Source organism: Cynocephalus volans, chromosome 3 (genome assembly GCF_027409185.1).
Source record: "Cynocephalus volans isolate mCynVol1 chromosome 3, mCynVol1.pri, whole genome shotgun sequence".
Classification (NCBI taxonomy): Eukaryota; Metazoa; Chordata; class Mammalia; order Dermoptera; family Cynocephalidae; genus Cynocephalus; species Cynocephalus volans.
Genome location: NC_084462.1, coordinates 59,088,382 through 59,100,579, shown reverse-complemented (window position 1 = coordinate 59,100,579; position 12,198 = coordinate 59,088,382). Strand labels below are relative to the sequence as shown.

Here is a 12,198-nt window from a genome sequence, read left to right as displayed (position 1 = left end):
TGTTTATATAATCAAATAATTTCAATTTTTTTTTAAAAATGATACCTACCCATTATTAAGAATCCAAGAAACAGAAATGTATAAAAAGGAAGTTTTTTAAAAAATCACCTAAGCTGCTATATATAAAATAACATTTGATAATCACTGTGTGTACATGTAATTATAATTTAACAGTTTAATGCAATTTTATTAGGTATATTAGGAAAAAAAGAAATTAAAGTAAAATTAAAGGAGTTGCTAAACATATGATTTTTAACTGTGATTAATTCCCAAAATAACATTCTAAAATTAAGAAAAATAGATGAAAGAAACCAACAAGGGATTTAGATAGTTTTTAATGACATATTTTGACTTAGATTATCTATTGACTTGCTGCTAAGAAGGATAAGGAAATAAGCATGCTTACATTTCCTCCCTCTTTCCTCTCCAATCTTCCAATTAGTTTTTCATTGTATTATTTAGATAATATCAAGGTTTCTGATATTTACATTCTGTTCTGAAGTGCAATTGCTAATTGATTAGTCTTTATACTAAAATTAATTCATTACTCATCTTCCATTTTTTTTAACCAAGGTCTATCTAATTCCTGGATTCTCTATTTTGAGCCATCTTTGTGCCTCATCTTGGCCCTACAGGTTTTTCGAGAAGGGCTTCTCAGAATGGTATTCTCTTTACCTTTCTACATGAAGAGAAACCAGGATGAACAGAAAATACTTGGGTCATACTTTCTTTACTCTAGAATTGTGTAGATTCTACTTGATTGTATTCTTGCACTGAATGCTCCTGTGAAGATGTGTGAGGCCAAATTTTTTGTTATTTGTTTGCCTTTTTTGTTCAGAGGTCTATGGATTATTTCTTTATCCATGAAGTTCAGCGCCTTATGCTGGCTATGTCTTAGTGGGTTATATTTTCTTGGCATGTGGTATGCCATTATGACTTGCAAATAAAAGCTTTAACTAAAGAAAGCTAATTCCTCTTATTTTATCTCTGAATTTTTTTCTGTTCCATTTGCTTTGTTCTTCTTAACAAATACCAATTGTTTGATCTCCTTTGTCTGTCTTCCATATTCATCATTGCCTCTAAAAACCAATTTTACATCTTTGCTCTTTTCCATATCATTCTATATAATTTATTACAGTCTGTATACCATATCTTTCTGTCTTCAGTCATTTTATTTATTTTTGTTGTCATTGTTGTTGCTTGTAATGTAACTTTTGTGCCTGCTTTCCTTTTTTTTTCTCTTCTGGTTTTTCCGCTGACCATTCCAATTGTCTTTTCATCTACTTCTACTGTTTTATAATGTCTTTTTTGAATTCAGACCTCACTTATAAGCCTCTCTTCTCCTAGACACCATGACTATAATTTCCTTGGGAATACAGAGCCTAGTTGTTAGAGCTTTTCTCTGGGGAATATTTTTATTATGTTGTTCATGTGACTCGCTTTATGCTCCTTTCCCCATACCCTGGGGATTTTTCGATCTTTTCCCCTGGTTTTGATGCATAGGTTTTAAGCTGATGCTTTGAATGCAGCTGGCTATTTGTGACTAACATGGGCATGGGGAATGAGCTATGGCAGTTTACATCAGTTTGCTGTCTTCAACACTCTGTCACCAAGTCTATTTCCTTTACCCACATCTCTTTTCAATGGTTTTGGCATTTGAATGGTTAGTGTGACTAAGAAAAGAGCCTCTTAAATAATTGGCTCACTGTGTAATAATCCAGCAACTGCTGCCATCACTTCTTTGACAACACTTCAGCTCTGGCAGCCTTCCTTGGTGAGGAGGCATGAAAACATGGCTTCTCCTTCAACTCTGTCTCTCCCCAAGGGTCGGCTGAGACATTCTCAGGTTTTTCAGGGGAAGTTTATGGTTCTCTATCTAGTCTCTGAAATTCAAGATCTGTTGAATAGGCCTTTCAGGACTGCCACATTTTCTCCAAGGAAACCTATACCTTGCCCGGAGCCTGAGGAAATATGTGTCAGCTCTCAGCCTTCCCTCTCATTTTGGTCCAGATTTTATGGTCTTTGGCAGCTGTGTTTCATAATTTATAGTTTGGGACTGTGGCCATTTCATTGTTCATTGAAGACAGAGTGTTCCCTTTCTTTCATTCTCTTTGTGGGTTTTTTGTTGGGTTTCAAAGGAGGGGAATGAAATTTTTTTAAATGCCTTTATTGTCATCTTTAACAGAAAGTCCTAATTATTATTATTTTTCAGTAGAAAGAAAAGCTTTTGGTAGGCTTTTGAAACAAATATTTTAAAATTAGCATTTCCCAAATTATCATTTTTTAAAACAAGTCAAATCATCATCTAGGACTTTCCCATATAATAAAAATCAATGTTAAGTTTTTATTAAACCACGATGTGAGCCTTTTTTGCTCCTATGGTTAAAAAACTGCCAATCACTGCTCATAAGACATCTCTAATGATACAGGCATATTTGACTTTTTCTACCCATTATGTATGGTAGGATCATTTGTAAATTCCTTTTCTGGATGGAGGTCTTATGTGACTCTGTGTCTGCTAAGTTCAGAGTAGGAGTGCCAATAGAGAATGTTCACAACCCACAGAGAGGGGCAATGACATAATCTGTGTCATTAATTATCATTTACAAAGCAGCAACCATATGCCAAAGCTTCTCCTATGGTTCCTTCTATGGACATCTGGTAGACTCCTCAGGAAGCACTCAAGGGAACAATATACACTGAGTTCTTGCATCTTCATAAATATTTGCCTATGGCATTTAAACTTGAAGGTCAGTTTGGCAGGATATAAAATTCTTGGCTCACATTTTCTTTTCTTCAGTATCTTAAATATGTTGCTTCATTGTTTTCTAGTATGAAGTGGTATCATTGAATGGTCTGAGGCCAGTATGATTTTTTTTTCCTTAATAAATGACTTAATCCTTTGGCCTAGGTACACAAATACATTTTTCTTTATCTTTAAAAGTAGTAATTCTACTAGAATATGTCTTGATATTGACCATTCTGGGTGATTTTCCACAGGTACATGAAGTGCCCTTCCAATAGGGCAATTTAAGTCTTTTGCTTATAGGTCTGTTTTGTTACATAGTTTTTGTGGTTTTCTTTTCCTGGGGCTCTATATTCACTGGGTTTTCTTTCCCTGTCTTTTATAACTATTGTTTTCACTTCAATCCTTTTTATTTCTCTTTAATTCTTTTCATTTGTTTTCTCTGATTTCCCTTACCACACTCTCTCTGTCTAGTTATTCTTGGGTTCTTTCTTTTTTTTTTTTTTTTTTGTCTTTTTCGTGACCGGCACTCAGCCAGTGAGCGCACCGGCCATTCCTATATAGGATCCAAACCCGCGGCCGGAGCGTCGCTGCGCTCCCAGCGCTGCACTGTCCCGAGTGCGCCACGGGGTCGGCCCTCTTGGGTTCTTTCTAATTTGGTCTACATTTTGAAAATTTTACCCTTAGTTTTCTAATTCTTTCCTGAATCTGACAGCTATCTTTTTATACTCCCTGTTATTTATTCATCTCATTTTTCAGCTTATCTATTTCTGACTTGTTTCTATAATTTCCTTAATTTCTTCTAGCTCATTTAAAAATGTTAAGTTATATTTCCATATGCTTCAAGGTCAATTTTTCTTTATGTTGGTATGTTATTGATACTTTCCTCTTACAGTATCTTTGTATGCAGTTTGCTGATGTTCTTATTTAAATGAAAGACTGTTTTCTGTACTTTTAGGAAAGGAGAATATAAGGGGTGGGACTGTTTCAGGGTAGTTATCTTCACTGTAAAGGCTTCCTTCTCTGGTGTTAAAAGTGGTGTTCATTAATTTAACTATCATTCTGAGATTTTGTATCTTCTGGACTCTTCTGCTCCCAAGGATCTGCAAATTCTCTTTCCTTTGTCTCTTGTGTTCCTTCTCAACTTAGACTGTAATTTTGACAACTTTTGTTGGATCCTTCTGAAGTTCTTAGCAATGTGAGTTGCTCCAGTACTCTCGGTCTTCTAAAGGTCCTGCAGTGGGTCTGCATCATCTCCCTTGCACCCACTCATACTCTGGAACCTGGAGTCTTCTCTCAGTTTCACTGACTGATCTAAGATCTACTTGCTGTGGGTTCTATTCAAAATAGGATTATTTCCTTGTTGCAGTATTTATTGCTGATTTCTCTGTTCCATGGCTTCTGGCCCTGTCTCTTCTTTTTTTATCTCTGCCTAGCTGCTAACTTTGCAATTTTTGCACAGTGACTGCTATTGTGTGTGCTTTGGCCTCACCCACTTATATCACTTCTGTCAAAGTTACCTGCATTTTTTTCTTTCCCTTGGCAATCCTAGTTGCTATGGGGTTTTTTGGGTTTGTTTTCTATTTTAATGAGGGAATTGAGGATAGTAAGCACCTATGCTGCCATCATGATTTTGCTTCACTGAAAGCCTCCTAATAATTTTTTAAGGAACTACTGTCAATAGTATATTTAGATGTTATAGTATCCTTCTTCCATGGCTTCCACTACCACTTACATATTGAAGATTCCTACAATTATAACTTTAGTGCAGACCTCTCTCCTGAGTTAGAATTCTTTATTGATCTTTATAGACTTTCAAACCATGTTTTTCAAAAATAAACCCATTTTCTTTTCCTTTCAAATCACCTTCTGAATATACTTCTTCCCTAACTAATTTTTAAAATAATATCATCCCATCCATTAGCTTTCCAGGACAGAAATCTGGAACATCCCCCCCCCCCACCCTTTTTTCTTTCTTTTTTTTTTTTTTTTTTTTTTGCTAATTTCCTATCAATTCAATTCCCAAATATGTCAGTTACATTTCCTGAATATCTTTCAAAACTATCTACCATTCCCTATCCTAACTGCTTCATTATCTCTCATTGGTTTTATTCCAATCTCCATTTACCAAGGTCTCTCAAGCTCTAGTTTCTTCTTTCTCCAGTACATTACCCATGCTGCAGCCAGAATTACATATCTAAAACCCTGTATTTTTCTTCCCTATTGAAACACCTTCCATCATGCCGTCAATGACTGTAGGGACAAATCCAAATAAGTAAAGTCCTTCACAATCTGGCTGCAACCTCTCTTTCCATCTCACCTTCCACCTGGTAAAACTGATAAACTCACACAAATCTAAGCTTTTATATATACACTCTTCTCACTGCCAAGAACACCCGTTTTTCTCATTTCCACACAGATTGCACTCATTTTTTAAGACTCAACTCTAAAGTTGCATCTTCTACAACACTTTCCTGGGACTCAGGCAAACTTCGATGTTTCCCCTGAATTTTCACATAGTTCTATCCACAGGGCACCTTTATTGGGCTTTTTTACATGATTGGAAACATTATTTCATCTGTCTGCCTCATTAAACTGTGAGCTTTTTGAAAACTGTATTCTTGGTTGTCTCTGATTCCTTGTGCCTGGGGTAATCAACATCATAGTGCTCCGTAAATATCTGTTGATTAAATGACTGTGAACATGTAGGGCTATGTGCATATTATAGAGTCTAGAAGATTTCATGTCTCTTTATTTCAGCCAACATGTGTTTACCAAGCACCAAGTGAGATAAAAACATGTGCAGAGATGATTCTTCCCCTCTGGCAGCTATGACCTAGTCAGGAAATCAAGGTGTATTCAGTTTACATGTGTGTGTGTGTGTGTAAGTTAAAATAATTGAGACAGATAGATATGCATGGACTTGAATGAACTGGGCATATTTTGGGGTTTTTGTTTGTTTATTTATCTATTTATTTATTTATTGGTTATGAATATTCATGAGACACAAAGCTGATTGTCACCCCTCATGCCCAAGATGTGAACGCCAGATTCATACTGGCAGCATACCCATTACAACAAATTGCGTTTGTACCCTGTGTCCCCCACCCAATCATCCCAATCCTCCCTCCACATTCCCCTATCTCCTCCCTCCACTTTGTAGCCCAAGGTATATTCTCTCCCTCTGCAAGTCCAACGCACTAGTACTATGTTAAATAGGAGTGGTGAGAGTGGGCATCCTTGTCTTGCTCCTGTTCTTAAGGGAAAGGCCCTCAGAACTGGTGGTGGGCTTATCATAAATGGCTTTTATTGTGTTGAGATACTTTCCTTCTATACCTAATTTGTTGAGAGTCTTTATCATGAAGGGATGTTGAATTTTGTCAAATGCTTTTTCAGCATCTATTGAGATAATCAAGTGGTCTTTGTCCCTGAGTTTGTTGATGTGATGTGTCACATTAATTGACTTTTGTATGTTGAATCATCCTTGCATCCCTCGGATGAATCCCACTTGATCATGGTGTATAATTTTTTAATGTGTTGCTGTATTCTGATTGCTAATATTTTGTTGAGAATTTTTGCATCTATATTCATCAAGGATATTGGCCTGTAATTTTCTTTTTTTGTTGTGTCTTTATCTGGTTTGGGTATCAGAGTTATGTTGGCCTCATAGAATGAGTTTGGGAGAATGGCTTCTGTTTCAATTTTTTGGTATAGTTTGAGGAAAATTGGTATTAATTCCTCTTTAAAGATTTGGCAGAATTCAGCTGTAAAGCCATCTGGACCTGGGCCTTTTGTTGTTGGAAGATTGATGATTACCAGTTCAATCCCGTTGCTTGTTGTTGGTCTGTTCAGGTTTTCTTCCTCTTCTTGTTTCAGTCTGGGTAGTTTGTATGTGTCCAGAAACTTATCCATATCTTCCAGGTTTTCATATTTGTTGTAATACAGTTGTTTATAATAATCTCTAATGACTCTTCATATTTCTGTGGTATCACTGTAATATCTCCTTTTTCATTTCTGATTTTTGTTATTTGGATCTTCTCTCTTCTTTTTTTTTTTTTTTTCTTTTTGTTAACCTAGCTAATGGTTTGTCTATTTTATTTATCTTCTTGAAAAACCAACTTTTTGTTTTGTTTATCTTTTCTATCATTTTTTGGGTCTCTATTTCATTTAGTTCTGCTCTGATCTTAATTATTTCTTTCTGTCTACTACCTTTAGGATTGGATTGTTGTTTTTCAGGTTCTTTGAGGTGCAGTGTTATGTTGTTTATTTGAAGTCTTTGCACTCTTTTGATGTAAGTGTTTATTGCAATAAATTTGCCTGTTAGTACTGCTTTTGCAGTATCCCACAGGTTTTGATCCGGTGTATCTTTATTTTCATTAATTTCAAGAAATTTTTTTGATTTCCTGCTTAATTTCTTCTTGAACCCATAGGTCAATCAGGAGCCTATTGTTTAGTTTCCATGTATTTGTATAGTTTCCAGGGTTTTGCTTGTTACTGATTTCCAATTTTAGTCCACTGTGGTCTGAAAAGATATTTGGAATGATTTCAAATTTTTTAAATTTGCTGAGACTAGATTTGTGACCTAATATGTGGTCTATCCTGGAGAATGTTCCATGTGCTGGTGAGAAGAAAGTATATTCTTTAGTTGTTGGGTGAAATGTTCTGTATATATCTGCCAGGTCCAGCTGGTCTAAGGTGTAGTTTAAATCCTGTGTCTCTGTTGATTTGTTGCCTGGAAGATCTGTCCCATACTGAGAGAGGGGTGTTTAGGTCACCCACTATTAATGCATTAGGGCCTATTTGTTTCTTTAGGTCAAGGAGTGTTTGCTTTATATATCTGGGTGCTCCAGTATTGGATGCATATATATTTATGATTGTTATGTCTTCTAGCTGGATAGATCCTTTTATCATTATATAGTGGCCTTCTTTGTCTCTTTTTATGTTTTTTTGATTTAAAGTCTATTTTATCTGATATAAGAATAGCTACCTCTCTTGTTCTGGGTTTCCATTTGCATGGTATATCTTTTTCCATCCCTTCATTTTTAGTCTGTGTGTGTCTCTATATGTGAGGTGGGTCTCTTGAAGAGAGCATGTACTTGGGTCTAGCTATTCACTCCAATCAGTCAGTCTGTGAACTGGGCATATTTTAAATGGGTCAAAATGAAAGAGCAAACTGTCAGATTAAGTCTAAAAAAACACTGTTATTCAAGTAGAAGAGTGCTTATCTATTGCTCTGGACTGAATTATGTCCCCCAAAGTTCCATGTATTAGAAACTTAACGCCCACTGTGACAATGTTAAGAGAGTAGGAAATCCTATTATGGTAAATGAATGGTGGGGCCTTGAAGAGGTGATTGGAATGTGAAGACAATTCCCCAGTAAATGGATTAGCCCATTGATGGTTTAATGGTGGTCACGGGCATGGTTCTGAGGGCTTGAAAAGTAAGTGAGTGAGGAGGTTGGGCTCTCTCTCTGCTCCTGCTGTTCTCGCCGTGTGAGACACTGCTTCCCTGCAGAGCCACCAACAAGCCCTTAATAGATGTGCCTCTGGACTTTGGACTCCAACACACTACTGCCTTTATGAGTCATTATTAATTAATCTACCTAAAATTGGAATGCCATATTTGGAAATCCATATGTCCCTAACATATCGTAAGCTATGCTTTGTAAAATTTATCATTTATGGAGATCTTTTCCTTTTTACTTAGCATTGAATTTCAAGAATTGAACAGATGGAACGTATAAGTAACTGAATATAGGAGGTAAAGAAGTCAGAGATAATTACAAGTGTTGGAAAGATGGGGGTACACTGACAGAGAGAGGAAGTGAGGTGGAGGAGCTGATCAGGATGGGGTGAAGAGGATGTCTCTTGCTTTTCCACGATGAGGACATATCCTACACAGACAACAGGGACATGGTGGTGTTGGACAGAAGGTTAGAGACTGTTCCTGGAGAGAGAGAATCACCCACAGAAGTTAAGGAAGAGGTCAGGGCACAGAATCAACTATGGAGGAAAAATGCAGCAGTAAGAATCAAAGGGTCAAATATTGAGCTTTTTGGAGATTTGAAAGAAGACAAGGCAACAGAAAAGATCCAGTCAGGTAAGAGGAAAAAAAAAGAAGAAACAAAACTAAACAAGAAACCACCAAGAAACACCATGAAGGAGAGAGATGGAAGTAGATGAAATAGTACACTGCTCCATCAGAGTACGGAGAATAAAGAATGAGGGAAGGCTACTGGATTTCAGTTCAGGGGCGGGGGCGGGCAAGGAGCCCAAAACAGGCTGAAGGAGGTATGGGGACCGCAGAAACCACCACATGGGAAGACTGCCATATATGAGTCAAGCTGCTTCCTTATGACATGAATAGCTGTGTGAGAACTGAAGGCTCCTTTCTGCCCATAGCTCAGTCCAGGTCTAAGGAACCAAGGCAAACTAATGAGCCAACAAATGGATAAAACTCAAACATGCCATGAATAGAGCTAGTGTCGGGAAAAGAGGACTATTCCAGCTGCAGGCAGAGAGACCTGGCGTGGTGAAGAATGGAAATTCTGGCGTGGCTCCTCAGCCTGTCTGTGTCCAGGGTTAGTGGCCAGTTTCAGTGTGGAAGGGCCTTATCCAGACCACAAAATGGACGGCTGCCCTCAAGTGAGCCATCGCATGGCAGAGGGACTGGCTTGGCAGGAAGCTCTGGGCAAGGGTGGCAATTTGGTGTCAGAGTCTCTGCCAAAACAAAGCTACCCTGAAATGAGGGGAAATTTCAACTAACAGGAGAGAAGTTGAACCCAGGAAGAAACCCAAACTGCTGTGCAACAGGCTCTGCCTGACGGGACGTGTGTCTGAACATGGGCTTTGGTGTCACAGGCCAAGGCAGGCTCTCCCTTCCCATGCATGTGTGCACACCTGCTCTTCCTCCCAGATGGGGTTTTCTGGAGAGCTGGTCTTGGCTGGGAGTGGGAGAGTATTCTTGACTGAGCTTGGGCTGACCTCTTGGCACAGAAGAGCTTGCTCTTTGCCCTGATGAGTGGTTGCCTGGGAAACTGACTGGCCTCAGCTGCAGCCCAGCTCCCATGGGTAACCTCTTCTCTTGCTTCCTTCTCTTGTTTCTCCCAGCAAAATCCCGTCTGATGGATGACTTGCCTCTCCTGTGTTAGCGGGCTTGAACTATTCTAAAGATCACCACTTTAACACCACTTTGTATTTTCTGTGATTTTGCAAAGATGCTAGAGGAAGGGTATTTACCTGCCCAGAGCTCTGTAGGGCCCAAGGTCTCATCCACAATCTCACGGCCAGTGGCCTCAAGGACACTATAAGCCAGGTGGGAAGACCATACAGATGCTCAAGAAGAAATACAAGAAAAAAGAGGGTTGTAGTGAGTTAAAGGTGGGAAATGCTATATTTTAGGGAGTGGAAGACTTCACCAAGGAGGGGAGCTTACAGCTGGGCTCAGGATTTGAGGGCCACAACATGAACAAAGACACAAAGGCAAGCACGAGCAAACATGGCATGTCACTTTAGTGATGCATAACTGGCAACTGCAAATTCATACTCCCTGAGAGAATGGACAGAGGAGGAAAGCAATCATGTCACCACCCATCTCCACTCTAACGGCCAGGGGGAAGAGCTGTTCTAGAAGACAGGATGGAACTGTGAAGACCTGTTTTTTCTTAGAGAAAAGAAAAGAGAGCAGCAGAGTGGGGGTTTTAGAGTGTGGCAGTGGTTCTGGATGCTCCCCCGTTGCATGCAGAAACGAGGTGCCTGGTCTCTCCACCACCCCTGCTCACTCCCTGTCCTTCCCTGATCTTTCCTCTTCCCCTTGGGTTAGGGAAGCACTTGCTGAAAGAAGTCATTTCCCAGAGTCATTCCTACCTTGGACACATTCAAAGGCTAAGCAACCCAAACATGAGTGAGGGGCAGGTACGGAAACACTTCATAAACCATAACATGCATTACAACATGTTATAATCTTGTTGAAATGCAGACTTCAATTCTTTAGGTCTGGGTGGAACTTAAGAGTCCTCATTTCTTACAAGTTCCCAGATGATGTTCATTTGGCTGGTCCCTGTGCCACACTAAATGTAGTAAGGAGATAAAGCATTCACAAGGCCAAGAGTTCTCTCCACAAAGACATAGCCCTTCCCTCTCTGCAGTTCTGTCTCTAATCCTATGAGACAGTAGTAACTAGATCCTTCACCTCCTGTGACGATGGGGCATGGTAAGATTCCACTTGTGGACTTAGCTGGGTGACTGGGATAAATACTGCCTACCCACTAGCCTATGCAGGTACTCTCCTCTCTAACACCTTTGTCCAATTCCCTCTGCCTGGCCCAGGCTCAAAGAAATTCCCAAAGGAATGCCTCTGCCTTGGGGCCTCTATTGTGCCATGTGTAAGTAAGAGGGAAAATAAAGCAAACCGACTTTTGCACACAAAGCAAAGGCAGTCTTCTACCTGTCCTTCCCCACCCTGGCATGGGGAGGTTGTCTCAGCCATGTCTCTTAGTTTAGAACCTGACTGTAGTTCTCCTGTCTGTCAAGTCACAGACCTACAGTGTGGCAACTTGCTGGGGAGAGTCTTGGCTGCTGGCATCGTCTCCAGCTCCTTGTGAGTTGGACAGAGGGAGTAGGGCATGGCAGCTGGGTCCTGCAGGTCCTCATGCTGTGCAGACCCTGGAGAGATGGGCTCATTTCTTTTCTTGGGCATTTTCTGAGTGCTTTGGGAACATTAGTATACATCTTCAGTGGCCTCGGTGAGGACAATGACCTGTGATTTCTCAGTTAAGACAGTTTTAAAATTCTTAACTGAGCTAAACAGTTAAAAAAAGAAACATATAAATCTGTAGAACATATATACATAAGTACTAGCAATCCAACCTCCGGCCAGAAATGAAGACTTCTCCTCAAGGGATGAGAAGGGCTTACTCTGGTAGATGTTTCCTATCAAATATCTCATGTTATCCCTACAACAAACATTGCATTTAGAGAAAGGAAAATGGGGCTCAGAGAGGTTAGCTATATTAAACAAGCACACCCAGCTTGTAGATGTTAGAGATGGGATTCCAGAATGGGTCTGTTTGACTCAAAAGCCCTGGCTCTTGCATGAAAGACAGGAGTATATACCCTTTATACTAAATTTGGGTCATGAAAATGGGTTTGAATCCTAGTTCCACCCTTGGGCAAGTTACTTAATCTGAATGACTCTGTTTTCTCATCTACAGACATGGAGACGAAATCTGCTTTCAGGATTGGTGTGGGATGAGATGGAGTTGCAGGTTGTGACTGTGCCTGGCACTGAACCTAGGACTCAGAGCAGTTTGTGAATGTCAATCACTGCCCTTTTCTATTTCTTGAGGTTATTTCTGATGTTAAGGTTGGCTCTTTACCCCCAGAAGATACACACCCGGTGGCAGCGACTGGAGGATACAAGACACTGATAACATAACTGACAACAGACCTCA

General features: G+C 39.5%; 1 protein-coding gene across 1 annotated transcript in view; it reads right to left on the bottom strand.

The window, feature by feature from the left end:
* ADAMTSL3 (ADAMTS like 3) overlaps positions 1–12,198 on the bottom strand; it is a 345,110-nt gene that overhangs the window by 65,795 nt on the left and 267,117 nt on the right. The gene's annotated exons all lie outside the window — the stretch shown is intronic.